The 15,772-nt window shown below is 32.0% G+C and overlaps 1 protein-coding gene across 4 annotated transcripts in view; it reads left to right on the top strand.

Annotated features, from left to right (window-relative positions):
- LOC143232858 (uncharacterized) overlaps positions 1 to 15,772 on the top strand; it is a 175,703-nt gene that overhangs the window by 97,560 nt on the left and 62,371 nt on the right. The window lies entirely within an intron of this gene.

Below are 15,772 nucleotides of genomic sequence, written 5' to 3'. Positions count from 1 at the left end.
ATTCAGTTTTTAAAGATTTCTAGCACAAACACATTCACCGATCTCCTGGCTGGGACGACCAAATTGTTACACAAGATTCAAGAACAATAAGTGTACTATATTGTCTGTTCCTTCATCAACATTCAAACAATTGTAATAAGATATAGTGGTTAATCAGAAGCATTTCACGTTGCAATATCATTATAAAATTATTGTGCATACGTCTGAATGATAAAAATAAATCTTGTATTTGACAAATAAGCATCAACAGAACGTTTATTTTTATTCGACTCATAGATTGTCAACTTTACAGAACCAAATCTAATCGTGTCTAGGAACTCTGTTGCCTTCATAACCTAGTTTTAAAACCATTCAAATTACCTTACCTTCAACTATGACACTTGTGTAGTACAGCATAATTTTAAACAACTCATGTTTTTTAAATTAAACTACTCTACTTAATATTTTCCTTAACACGAAAGCTGTTTTAAAATGAAAGAATTTTGGATCAGCTATTCCTAACATAGTACTTTTTGTAATGTATATTTATACAACTTGCTTAACGTATTCATCAATACACGTATATACACACACACATTTACTGGTACTTCAAATACCTGCTATACGTTATTCCAAAGGAAGCTATCATTTCATTATTTACTATTCCTTTTGCGTTTTCCTATTTTTTCTTCCTTGTTAAGTTTCTTTTATACAATGTTTATTATTAAGAATGGTTGTACATTATTGTGTAATTATTTTAGAGTTGTCCTTTTTTAAACTGTACATGCGTGCCGTTTTTAATTTTATATATTGATTTATTTTTTATAGAAAGATAAGTTGTATTTCAGATATGGGTAATAGTTTTAGTTTTGTTAGAAAGTAAATCAGGTTTTTTTACTTATCTCAGTGTAGTTTATTTTCTTAGATTTTCAGTATTTGTGTGAATAAGTTTAGTTATAGATGCATGCGATTCTATTTCAAATAAAATAAAAAATATTGGGAAACAAACGACTTTCCAGAATTGTTGATGCAATTATCTTAAACTTCCTCTAAAAATAGCTTTAGGTATTGCGTATGTTTTACTCTATTCCTATTTTAGACCGATATTAGAATCAATTTCAGTAGAAAATTCTCGTTGCTGTATTATACAGTTTCTCTTTAGGCTAAACTGTCTAAGTTAATAACGATGTTAATAAACATTTATTCTATTTTGTTGTACGGAGTTGGTGATGTTGATAACATTAACCGAGCTTAATTGGTTGATATTTGGAATTTGCTACGTGCTAACAACTAAAAATACCAATAGGCGTCTCTCTACAATTTGAATTTACTTGAGCAACTAGCTTACTTAGAATGTCATATTCCAAATGTTAAATTTGTTATTCTGCATCTGAATAGAACTAATGTTTTACATACTGACTTTGTTTTTGCTGTTACGCTGTCAATCCCAACTGTTGTCTTTGTATTTTGATTATGCTTTGTTAAATGACAATTTACACAATAGGTATCTGAGGTCTGCTTACCTTGTAGATTAAAGCCTCGGATCTAAGTTGTATGTCCATAAACTTACAACTAACATACTTGAGACTGTTAATTGTACCAAAACACATAGTTTCTAGGATCAACACTGTTACTATACACAATAAGATTTTTTTTTTTGTAATTGCAAATAAATACATTGAACTTTACATCCCTAGCATTTACATTTAGTTTGAAGCTATAATTATAAATTTGACAAAAACAACAACAAAACACTAGCTTGACGGAAATACGTCTATGGAATGAAAGGATGGATATAAGGTTTCAGTAAAGATAAAACTTCAAAAAATTAAGACCAGAAGAAAACATTTCTTTATTCCACAAAAACTAGGCTTTCTGAAATAGAATGGTTTTGAAACAATCGTTAGATTAGATCCTTTGTCTGACCAGTCTTACTGCTGTACAAATGGTTAAAGTTGTCATCCATCAAAAATAACTTTATATTAAGAGTACTTTTTCTTGTTTGGATATTCGAACACTTAGGTGTGCAAACATGAAATGCCAAGAAATATCACTATAATAGAAAAAAAAAATGACAAAGATATTTATATTTCTACAGGTGTAAACTTTAAGCACTTTTCACTGCTTTTAATTAAAGAAATAACTAAATAGAAAGACATCTTTAAATGGGCTAGGGTTGTATTATTAAGGCACTATTTAATCATTTTATAACTTATTTAAACGTCAATACTTTTAAATAATCTTTACAAAAATATTTAGAATATTCAAGAGAAAATGACACAAACAAAATATCTAAAAGGTTATACTCAATTACGTGAAAGTGATTACCATTTTATTTTTTATTTTTGGAAAAAATGCATAATCAAAAGGGAAATCTTTTTAAAAAAATGCAAGTTGTTTTTACATCAATATAAATTTAATTTTTATTTTATTATTACATAAAACGTTTTTACACTTTTAAATACCTTTACCCCAACAAATAACTTCAGGATTTTGAAGTGATAACCCTTTAACTAGTTAAAATGAGATATTTTAGTAATATTTGTGTAATATTATTCTTACTGCTTGCCATCCAGTTAATAACAAAATCTTTATCGAAAATTGGTATAAACTAGTAATATGTTAAGTATTAACGTCAGGATTAAACAAACCAGAAGTGAGAAGAAATTCCTAACTCTTTGCCCAGGTAATTAATAATAATAGCAACACTGAGAAATGGCAACTGTTATTTTAACAGGATTAAACTTTTATACTTTTATACTTAGTAAATAATTAATTATAAACGTTGTCTATGATATAAGTAACTCTTTCGTTACTTACGTGTTTCGTAGATCATACTTTTTTACATCCTTGTGAAAAAACTGGTGAATTTTGAATGGATGTTTGTCAGATTCAGCAAGATCTTCTTCATGTGTTATTTATTATTTCAAAACAAATCTATGACAACTTTATATCTTAATATTTTGTTGCTCCTACCTCTGCACAGAATTTAATATTTAAAAAATAACGAACATGTGTGAAGAAAAGACAATATAGTGCGGCCACATCCAGGAAAAAAAACTGTATGACAGGAAGAACGAAGATAAACAAAAATACTTGACAGGAAGTTTAACTCTTTTTTACTCTATTGCATTTTTTTCTTAGCTTGTACATTTTTATCAGTACTTAAAAATGCTGCTTATCTCATAAAGTTCCAAAATGATAACCTTGAAATTTAGGTGTTAAAAACATAAAATATTTAAAACTGAAATTATAATCTGTGAAATCAATATAATTTTCTAAAGTATTGTTTTTTCCAACTTAAGATACATAGTGCTTAAGAGGCATGTCGATTATTATAGTTATGAGATATTTACGTATACGCATGTATATATATTTTTTATCTGAATTTTTATATGTTTTATGTCGTAAGAAACCTTATATAAAAAGAATCTATGGAACATAGAGTTAGGAGTTTGCTGTTGAAATTTATGTTACAAGGACGTCAGTTACTTCAGCTCGGAAAATTTTGAACTAACAAAGATTATCTTTCTTAAATAAATTATTTTTAGTGTTTACATTCAATATTGAACGTTTTTTGTTAACACTAAAGAACACGAATATATCATACATTTTTATAAAGACGTGTAATCGGTATTTATTTTATTTATTAAATAGTAGCTCATATGCTTATTAGATATTTACAGTTATTATTTTACGTTTCTCAAAATCTGTTTTTATATCAGTCATGTATGTTATCATGATATGATATTGGTTGTGAAATCCAATAATCTCTCAAGAGTTTTCATACTGAATCATCATCTCGATCGAAATAGATCAGTTTGTTATGTCTTTTCTTGAAATTTTTTCATATTGTCGATTCATAGAGATATTTTTACGCCTGTCTCGAAGATCGTTGTTGATAAAATATTTTTGACTTTAAAATGTATAATAATCATTCAAAACTACTCAACTTCGAAGGTCTGTAAGCATCAGACAGAATACCGGGTTTGGACATCACAAGTACATTTATTATAAGTTTTAGCTGACGTTCAACAACTGTTTTAGATATATGAACCACTCTTTATCTACAACAACTCTTAAGCTTTATATTTTTTTCTCCCTTGCTTTTCTTGCTAAATATATCTAATATGCTGAAAAGACTAGTTTAAATGTAAACATATCTTCTAGAAATAATATATATATATATTAGAATATCTAAAAGTACTTTATACACAAATCTTTAGCAGATTTGTAGAGAGGACTCGAATCTTTTGAAATACGTTTTCAATGCTCTTCGGAACTTATCATCTATCTAGAGTAAATATAAAAAACAAACAAACATATATCAATGAGAGCATTTTTCCTGTTATTACTGTTGAAAGATTCCTCTGGTGAATTGAATTGATTGGTGAATACAGCATCTTATTAGATTTAATTCTGACTAGTATATCTAGATCTACAAATAAGATATTGATATTAATGTGAGTGTTTTTTTCTGTTATTATCAACAACTCCTGACTACCACTAAAAGACTGTTTTCATGAATCTAGATTGATTGGTAAAAACAGTATTTTGATGGATTTAATTCTGATTAGTAGCATTAGATCTAAAGCACATACACATATATATTTATAAGGTTAAGGAAAAAAAAATTTGGTAAGCAAACGCATGAGGAGTGAAATAAAACTCAAATAGTTCTCCTACTTTAGTGACAATTCCTTATAATCTATTATGTGAACATGTTCTTTCTTGGAAGACCTACCTCTTGTTTTATTGGCTACTCATGCAGATTTTCACAAACATGCTTTCAGGATTATTTTTTGGAAAGAAAAAAATGTGATTCAAAAATGTTCATCAAGTAGGAAGCTAACCACTTATGTAAATTGTATTGTTTACATATATTGTGTGGTTTACAAGTAGCAATAAAAAGTTTCGACTTCAAAAACTAGACTGATAAAACTACGAATTAGTTGTAATTTTGACATGAAACAATGGTATCAGCAACACCTCTACACATTTATTTGATGCTTGTAAAATAAACAAAGCTTAAGAGAAGACTTGTTTGTAACTGAACACAAAGCTACACAATGAGATATCTGAGCTCTGCCCACCACGGGTTTTGAACGTTATAAGGCGACAGAGCCACTGAGAAATTAAGACAGGAATAAGAAATCAACATGATTTTGGTAAAGTTATTTTTATGCCTTTTAAGACTTAATTAATTATGTAGTACTTAAGAGGAATGTCGATCAATATACACAATTTATATGCAAGCGTATATATATGTATACAATGAGAAAATTAATACTTTATGTTAAGTAAAAAAAATCAAAAGGAAGCACTGCATAAACACAAGAAATCCAAACCTCTGACTAATTATATTGGTTTGTTAAAACCTAAAACAAGCCAAAATAAAAATGAATTAAAAAATAAAAAACACAAAACGCTGCACTAATTAAAAAGATCCTAGAGTACAAGCTATAATGTGGGATATAAAATGTACCCTAGGGTTTGGAGGACTGAAGAAGTAGGACTCACGTTGCGAGAATAGACCGTCTATCAGTCTTAATCTCCATTTGCCAGTCTCATATAAAGAAATAAAATAAAGGAGTAGTAAGAGATATATAAATATAAATTAGGAGAGCCAGATGTGGGTGCTCAAACCCACAACGTCCCATATCTATATCAATCTTCATTGCTTGCAGACAGGAAGGTGGCTGTTCTGAAAAGTAAAGAAGAAAAAATAATTGCAATTGAAAATAAGAAAAATAAAAAATAATAGGTACTACGATTTGAAGGTTAAAAATTTACCAATTGAAGTCAGTATTTCAGCCATCACTGGGGTAGAAAGACATTAATGGCCAGTAAACGAATTATACTAGTATGCAGAGTCCCATCTATTTTCTTAAATAAACTAGCATAGACCCAAAACACCAGCCATTTATTAAATCTATTTTGACTATCATGCTCTAAACAAGCCTTTATCGATATTCGTTATGGGCATAGCATAGATAGTCAATTATATAGCTTTGAATTTAATTTAAAAAATCATATTATGTAACAAAATTTTTACTTTTTCTTGTTATTTCCCAAAGTAAATGGAAAAGACCACTTTTTCTTTTCAAACTTTGTTTGCTTTTGTGACCTGAGAGCGTATAAAATGATGGGGGACTATATTTGGGGGCAGATACGTGAACGTGATTACGGTGGCAAATCTCGAAAAACTACTCACTTCTAAATGTTTTTGTGTAACTTTATTATAAATACATGAAAATCTTGATTCATATGTTTTTTTATTCAGACCTCATGTAAAAAAATGTGCAAATTTGCCGGTTTTTACATAGAAAATAGGTTAATTTCTAAATTTCATTATCCAGGTCACAAAAGCAAAGTTTGAAGGGAATAATGGCCATTTTCTGTACTTTTACAACATAAGCAATTAAGAAATAACACGTACTATCCAGGAACAAAATTTGTGTTACATAGTGTTATTTTTATTAAGAACTTGAATGGTCAAATATCCTTCATCTTTCTTTGCAATTGATGTTTATTTCTTTCAGTACAGGGCTGCACAGTAGGATGTCTGTACTTTATCAAAAAGGAGAGTCGTACTCCATACTCCGTACTCCATTTTAGCAGTGTAAATTTCCTGGTAGCATTGTGTGTTAAGTCTAAGGATTTACAACGTTACAAATCAGGTTTTAGTTACTATGATGGGCTGTGCAGAAACTGACAAACATGTAGTCATGTGTTTAACAAACACAAACTTCCCTGATTTACCGGACAATTATTATTTACTAGTGAAACTGTCCAGAAAGAAACATAACAAAGTATTTTTTAAATCAAAGTTGATAATTTTTCTGCTACATTAACTTTATTTGAGATTAAAATAATCCTTATTTCTAGGTAGTAACGTATTATCCTTATAAAGTCATTAAAATTACGACTTGAGTGGCTTAACCACCTGGCCGCGAGAGTCTTCTCAAGGGGTAATTGTGTAAAAATAAACCAACACTGAAAATAAATGAGTTCAAAGAAAAATTATTTTTATAAACAAAACTATCACTTTATTACACAAATAGCACACAAGCAAAAATAAATATATTTTCGATTAAACGAATACTGGTATTTTAGTAAAATAATTGTTCTTGCGTATTGTTAACATGATTTTTTTTTACTACAAGTGGTTTTTGTTCAATTATTTAATTTGATACCGCTTTCAATGATTTATAAAACGTAAATACTAATTCAAGTTAATTAACGGTGTAAATTAGAAATTTTTAGTGGATTGTTAGCAAAGCTTGGAAGATTTTTCACTATCGGTATCGTAATAACACACACAATTTAATATATCAGAAATAAATAAAGATATAAACCGGTTTCGTGAATTTTAAATAACATAATACATATCAAATACTAAAGATCACCACATTCTACTGAAGAATAATTGATAGCTGAACACATTAAATTCGTCGTTGTGCTTTTTTGAAGTATGCTTGAACGTGTTAATGTTTCAAGAGAATAGAGTCCTTAGAAGGGGAGGGTGTTTGTTGTATGGTAAAGATGAAAGTATAAATATCTGAGCCTTAGAATACCTTCTTCAATTATCGAAGACATTTTACCTGATAAAAGATAATCTGTGGCATAGTTTCCAGCAGTGTCAATGTTGTCCCTATCTTCTTTGCATTGTCTCAAAGTTACAACCGTTCGTGAATTACACCTTTTGAGAACCTGTTTAAGAAATACAAAGACAAAAAGGTCTATGTGAGATATTTGTGAATAATATGGTATGGGTTCCCATTCGAAATTTTAACCTGATGTTTTTTGCAAAGATATTATTTTTACGCACATCTTGTTAACCTAATATAATGCAGAGGTCACCTTGACAATTTCTGACTTCCTAAATATTTAATACATCATTACAGTTATGAGCTGCACAAAATGCGACACGATCTATATCATTTTTGAAATAATATATTATTGTTAGAACGCTAATAAATTTTTCAAATTTTGTAGTTACGTAAGTAGATAAATGTTTCATCCAAATGCATTTGTTTGACATATGCCAGATACTGCTCGGGTAGCTTTCGATAGTTATTTAAATCCAAATGATTATACCTCAGTTAAAAGAGTTTGTTTGTTTTGAATTTCGCACAAAGCTACTCGAGGGCTATCTGTGCTCGCCGTCCCTAATTTAGCAGTGTAAGACTAGAAGAAAGCCAGTTACCAACGAATAGTGGGATTGACCTTCACATTATAACGCCCCCACGGCTGAAAGAGCAAGCATGTTTGGCACGACCGGGATGCAAAACACGACCCTCAGATTACAAGTCGCACGCCTTAATACGCTTGGCTCCTACTTCAATTGAAATGGACTGCTATGTTTTTAGTTTACTGCAAGTGATACACTATTAAGAGTTTTTTTTTTTACTATTTCCAGTGTATGATTGGTAGCTAGTTATGGATAGCTTTTGTTCTTTTTGCTAGAATCATGTCTTCATTTGCTTTCTTAACATGGGTAAATATACTATAGTTAAAATAGTAAAGGTTCATGAGCTTTCTCTTTTAAATTATGAAATTGGATAAATTTGTGGCGATAACATAAGTCTTTTAATATAATCTTCCCAGAAGAGCCCAAATTTAAATGCCGTCTTCGTGTTCAAATCACCACACTTCAAGTGTACTGTAAGAAAAGAATTAGAGCTTTTAACTTATGTAATCGCAGGTCAAGGTTGTTAGTGATAAGGTATTTGGATAGAGACTTTGTTAGTTATCATAAATCTACTTACTATCTCATAACAATTAGAATATAAAACATATATGCTCAGTACGTTTGCGTATATACATTTTCAAGATATTTTGTACATAGCGAAGCCTAACGCTGGTCGAGATCAAAATGATAGTGAAAATAAACATTTCGGACATTTCGGATTTGCATAATTCATCTTCAACAGTTTTTTGTGAAATCATTCAAACCGTACGTTTAATGTGACACAATTATTTTACTTAATACATGGATGCTACCCTTAGTTTGAACTCAGAGTGATTTTTGAGCCAAGTTTCATCTGTAAAGACCTATTCCACAACAAAGATAAATTACCACTTTCATTGCTCTTGTAGGTCGTTAACAGAAACACGTGTGGTGACTGTAAAACCACTTACGTTAGTAAGACAAAACAAGACATTGCCGTTCGCGCCTGCCCATAAACACTTAGGTGTCTCCATAGAGACCGAAGATCCGGTATTCATAATCAAAAAGAGAACACTACATATGTCACTTTGGAAGACTTCAAAACTTTAAGTTCGGGTAAATCTCGGGCAAATTAATAGTATACTGCTAATGAATAAATATAGACCTGCTCTTAAGCACACCTTCAGGTTCTGTATATCAAAACTTTTCTTTTCTCATCCCTATTCTTTTGCTTCTTTTGTTTCTCTTTTCGTGCTATTAAGTGAATCAGAATTAAACATTAATTCTAACATAATTTTACATTTAGACACTGCATGGCAGTATACTCTATCTAATGTTTGAAGAAAAGAATCAGATATAATAAGTACGAGTTATGTTCTTGGAGTAAGCATAATTATATTTTAAGCTTGCATACTTTATGCTAATTTTTTACTGTATTTATTATTTCAAATTTTAGAGAATTACTTACTTTACGTTTAATTTTATTGTAAAACTTATAAAAAATACCATGGAGATCGAGAACACATGATACCGATAAAACGATAGCAAATTGAGCAGCTTTGAGCTAAAATAAACAAAAAACAAACAAACCCATGCAGTTGGTACCAAAAATAATATAGTAATGAAAACCATACTGCTTTTTTACATTAAGCATAAAGATACACAATGGGCTATTTGTGTTCTGCCCATTACAAGTATTGAAATCCGGTTTCTTGCGTCGTAAGTCCGCAGACATTCCGCTGCGCCATACTACTTCCTTCTCGCAAAAGGGTAATGGATTTGTTTAATTTTGGATATTTTCAGTTTATCAGTTTGTGTGTTTTTCTATCTGGTATATTTGTTTTAGAGAAATTCAATAATCCTTCCCTAAGTTTTCGTGTTTATGCACCAATGAATATACCTAAGAAATGACTCAAATTCTTCAAATCAAAAGTATTTTTTTGATCGATTAGAAAGGATATTGTGTTGGGATGATGCTAGATTTATAGATTTTTATGGTATTCACAACGTATACAAAGATAGAATCCAATTAACTGTAATGGAAGTTTACAGAGTGTACATTGCATCAAATGATTGCAACTAAACTTAAGCGGCACATGTCATGGGGCGTCACAATCCGTGGTAAATGGATTGTGGCATAGATACTATACCACAAAGAGTACACCAAGAGGCCAGATCAAAGTCAAAGAAGAGCTACATATGCAGTAGATGACCCCTATTTGCAGAATTTAATAGCCTCGGAAAAGAGATTTACCAAACGGTAAGGATCACATTCAATGAGGCTGTGCTTAGGTTAAGGACACTAGTTGAAGCCCCTGTATTAATTTCAGAGCACCTAAGTTTCCAGCCGTCGTTTGCTCAGGAACATGCCACTTGACTCTTCAGCAAAGTTTCATCGTAAAAGAGAAGGTTTTGTGTATCTTCAACTGATCAACATATGAGAACGTTGAGATGTGAAGGAGAACGATATTCAGGCTGTAACATTGTTCACCATGATGTCTTTGAGGGTAGCTCAATCATGGGATAAGTAATCTCCGAATGCGAGGACTTACAGAACTCTATGTGGTAGATCGAAGATCCTTAACAGATCGTGCTAACAATTTTTTCCCTTTAACTGATACTGTAGGAAATGAGTTCGTGTAGTAAGAGGATAACTCCAGTCTTCACAATCCCAGGATGATGTCTGCTAAGTTACCGGACGTAAATCAGATTGAGTATGTACAAGACTTGTTAGGAAGAGCAATTAAAATAGACAACCTGCTTCCATCACAGTTCAGAAGCTCAGAACTGCTTTAATCAAAGTATGAACAATGCTGCCTCACCAGTTATCCAAACTTTCATCAGGTGTATAGATGTCATAAACAATGGAGGAGGACCTAACAGCTAATAAAGAGTTTGTTTATCTCAATAACGTATGTCTAGTTTGATATATGTTTTGCAAAAAAATGGCGTTTTTGTTAAGTTTGTTTTCCCTGTTAGTTGTAACTGAATGCTTCAACAAGCTTGGTGTTTTTACCTGGTATATCCGTAATAAACAAGTGTCGTCAATATTGGATGAGTCTCTGAGTTTTGTTTCTTTAAATTTGGAAAATAAAACATTTCAAACTTCGTTATCCTTTAAATTTTGTGATTAGTATACATAGTAATTGTGTCATTTGAAAAAGGTCACTTCTGTCTCAATAGTTTCAATACTGTAATTTACGTTAATTGTTAATAGGCGATTAAAATCAGCAATATAAAACAACAATGAAATTAATATAAAATAAGCATTGAGAAGATCTTCGCAAAATCCATTTTAAATCCCAGTCGTTACCTTAATGTTATAATATGTGTTGAGAATACACTATCTATTAGGCAAAATTCAAACGCTAATGTTAAATCAGATAAAGGTGTGACGTTGAATGCTTACATCCACAATGCTTCAACTTCTACTGTCTTTCATTGTCTGCAGCCAATTATGGGAAAACAATTATCCTTAAAAGTTCTTGTAATTCCTAAGTAGAAATGAAATAAAATCACCTTAATATTTCTACTATATATTTTATGGTACTCCCAACCTCTGCTTATCACAAAAGAAATGAAATAATGAAAGACCTTAAATAGAACTAGAAGCCCTTCCTTAATATTTCTTCTGTAGCTCACACTCACTTTCTTTTGAAAATTTATTCAAGTGTAAGTATAATAAAGCCAGCGACGCACTTCTTTAACATATAGTCTACCACCATTTATCAGAATAAAACAAATGTCTACTGGTAAAAGTGGCATTTCTACTTGAGAGGCTTGAGATATAGAAGTATTCTGGCTGATCATATTTCAATCCAAAACTCTTATCTCACTATTACACCCCTGCAGATACAGTTACGACAGAAAGTGTTCGTACCCCTGCGTCCCGAGTCGTTTTTTGCTCATATCTTAAAAAAGTATCATGATTAGGCTAATAAAAGTATGTTATATTATACATATTATACTAACACACATCTACATAATTTTTATACAAATTTAATGACAAATAAACTGTTTATAAACAAATAACCAAAAATAGGAGGAGCATAAAGTTTTCCTACAGTTCAGAACGTGTGTAAAAACTGATATTCACGTAAAAATTTTGTTTAGTTTGGCGAATAAACTACACTAAACCATTCCAGAACTAGATACTGGGTTCATAATTATTTGAATTTAGCCAGCAAAAAATGTACTTCCGGCAATTTAGCGCTGTCTCCGTCATTATCTGCTTGGTCATCATGGCGAACAGGAAACAACTGTCCAGTGATTTAAAAAAATCGAATTATTTTAAAATACAAATCTCGTGTGTCTCTTTCCGGTATTGTTACACAACTTAATGTGCAGAAATCTACTGTTCAAGGCATAACTGCTAAGTTTAAGCTTACAGGATCAACTGCTAACCTCCCTCGTTCTGGACGCCCCACCAAAATTCTAGAGAGAACCAAGAGAAAAGTTCTCAGAAAAGTTAGTAGGAACCCTCGTTTTACACGTAATGACATAAAGAAACTGGTAAGGGAAACTGAAGTTGAAGTAAGCACCTCTACAGTTACGAACATGTTACGCTCTTCTGGGTTCAAAGCATGCCGTCCTCGTAGAATTCCATATTTAAAGCCTGTTCATTTAGAAGAGCAATTCAGGTATGCAAGAAAGCATGTAGATAAACCCTTTAGCTATTGGAAGAATATTCTTTAGTCAGACAAGCCTAAACTCGAGCTTTTCTGCCACAATGATGTTCGCTATATTTTCCGTAAGAAGGGGGAACGAAATCTTTGAAGGAACCCCATAGCATGATCGAGCCACCTCCGTGTTTTACTGTAGGGACGGTGTTCTTTGGAAGATTTCGTCAACGGAATCATGGAAAAAGAAGAGTACGTTGATATATTAGGCACTTATATCAAGAATGATGCTCGAACTTGAGGCTTGGGCGTCGTTGGATCTTCCAGCACGATAATGACCCTAAACACACATCGAAATATGTGCAATCCTGGTTGCAGAGGAACCATATAAGCGTTCTGGAGTGGCCATCGCAGTCACCTGATTTCATTCCAATTGAAAACGTTTGGCATGAGTTGTAGACCAGGGTTTGATGAACCAGGGTCATCCGAAAAACTTGCAAGAGTTGAAGACCTTCTGCAAATAATAATGGAAGAAAGTACCTGTCGAGTACTGTCAAACGTCTTGGAGGGCTATAAAGAAAGATTGCGCCAAGTAATTCACCTGAAAGTCTACAAAACTGATTATTAAAGTAGAGGCACAAACACTTTCTGCCCCTCCTATGTTTGGTTCTTGGTTTATAAACAGTTTATTTGTTGTTCAATTTACATACAAATTTATGTAGATTTGTATTGGTATAATATGTATAATATACTCTACTTTCATTATCCTAATCTTGATACTGCTTAAATTATGAGCAAAAAACCGCTCGTGACGCAGGGGTGGGAACACTTTCTACCGTAACTGTACATATGAAACTCTATTCAGCCTTGAGAGAATTAGGCTAACCACTAATTCTTTTGGTACAAACAGTCTACTGTGCTCCCTCAGGCCAGTGGCCAAACCCGTCTCGGGTTCCATGTGCTGTCTGGAGCATTTGTGACAGCATCAAATGTTTGTTCTGAGCCTATTAAATTATTAGGCAATACTTATAACCTTGTCTTCTTTGCCGCTAGGCAAAATATGGAACTACAGAGCTATGACATTTGCAGCTTTTGCCAATTATAATATGGGTATTTTATCCTCTAATGCCCATCATACCAATACTAAAGAATACAGATCCCTCCTCCCATTCTAAAATATGTCTAAGCAGAAGCCTTATTTGTACTAGCTATAGCAGATACCTTATGGGTGTATTTTGATAGTCCTTTTCTTTTACTGGAAACTGGTGTAATTGCACTGCAGTATCAGGGTTTATGGCTAGCTGGTTAGGTTTTGATAGGCGACAGTTCGTCATGCAGTTGTTGCTTTATGTTTTTCTTTCTCAAAAAGTTGGTTTGAATTTATATACATGGTCGCAACAGACATTGCCTCTATTACGTTGAGGCACATCCCTTAGACTCGTGGATTTTATGTAAAGTTCTTTAACTAATATGTCCATGAGGATGTCCTGTCCATCTGCTGCTCCCATTGGATAATAAGTTTTACCATACAATCTATAGCAATCTGCATAGGGTGAAATTGACAGCATAACTAAGAGTCTCAATTCTATTGCTGCTCTTTGTCCAGATTATTGGTGGCATTTGAATCAGGTATTCGACTGCCTACTCCTAACTTATGCATAAGCAAGCAATTTTTTCTATCTTCAATTTTCAGGCTGCTTTCTTACACTGAAAAATCTTTTGAGGCATTCAACAACAGTTGGAACAACGGAGTAGAAATATCATAGACATAGATGATGCATTGCTTTTCAGTCTTTTGAAAGTTAACCTATTTGAAGAGGATAAAAGTACAACACCAAATTTATGTTACAATGACATAACATGTCTCTCTGGTTTTGGAAATTTCTCTTCTTTATGCGGGATTTAAGGTAAAGCCTGGCCGTAATATAGTGCAGAACGTCATTTAAAAATAATATTCTATACTTTCTGCGTAATGTATATATATATATTAATTTGCTATAACTTAAAAAAACAAAAATAAATTAAACAAAAAACGCTGCATTAATTGAAAAGATCCCAGGGTACAACCTATAATGTGGGATTATAAAATGTACCTTGGGTTTTGGAAGTGACTGAGAAGTAGAGCCCACATTGCAGTAGGGATACTCCTTCTATCAGTCTTAACCTCCATTCGCCAGTCTCACATAAGAGTAAAAATAGATGTAGAAATAGAAATTAGGAGAACAAGATGTGGGTGCTCATGCCCGCAACGTCTTTGATTTAAATTCATTGCCTTATTTTTATTTTATTCTTTTTATTTTTCATTTAATTTTTCTTCTTTGTTTATTGCAAAGCCATATTGAGCTATCGACTTTTTTCACCTCTAGTTACCCAAAGCCAAACTAAAGGAGAGCAGTCACCTTCCACAACTGTATGCAGGCAGTGAAGAGTGATAGAGACGTGGGATGTTGTGGGCTTGAGCATCCACATCTCGCTCTCCTAATTTTGATTTCTTTTTCTATTGCTACTCCTTCATTTTATTTCTTTATGTGAGACTAGCGAATGGAGATTAAGAGTGATAGACGGTGTATCCCCACAAAAGTGTGGGTTATACTTCTTCAGTCGCCTCCAAAACCTAGGGTATATTTTATATCCCACTTTATAGTTTGTACCCTGGATGTCTTTAATTAATGCAGCGTTTCTTATTAATTTTTAATTTATTTTTGTTTTGGCTTGTTTTTACGTTATAACAAATTAATATACATATTTATCTGAGATTTTTATATTTATGTCTTTTATATAAATAGAGTCTGTAGAACTTAATCCAACGATGAACATGTACTGAAGCAGACTTTAAGCACGGGAAGTATTATCTCAGTTTCGAATACCAAAATTAGAACATCTAGTGTTTGAATTTCTATATGATGTATGAAGCAAATATTTGGATTACATGTGAAATATTGTAAGTAAGTTGTAGTTTAATGTCAAGGTATTATGATCACTAACAAACATAAATAATCAA

This window comes from Tachypleus tridentatus, chromosome 11, assembly GCF_004210375.1.
Source record: "Tachypleus tridentatus isolate NWPU-2018 chromosome 11, ASM421037v1, whole genome shotgun sequence".
Classification (NCBI taxonomy): Eukaryota; Metazoa; Arthropoda; class Merostomata; order Xiphosura; family Limulidae; genus Tachypleus; species Tachypleus tridentatus.
This window is presented reverse-complemented; position numbering and strand designations above follow the sequence as displayed.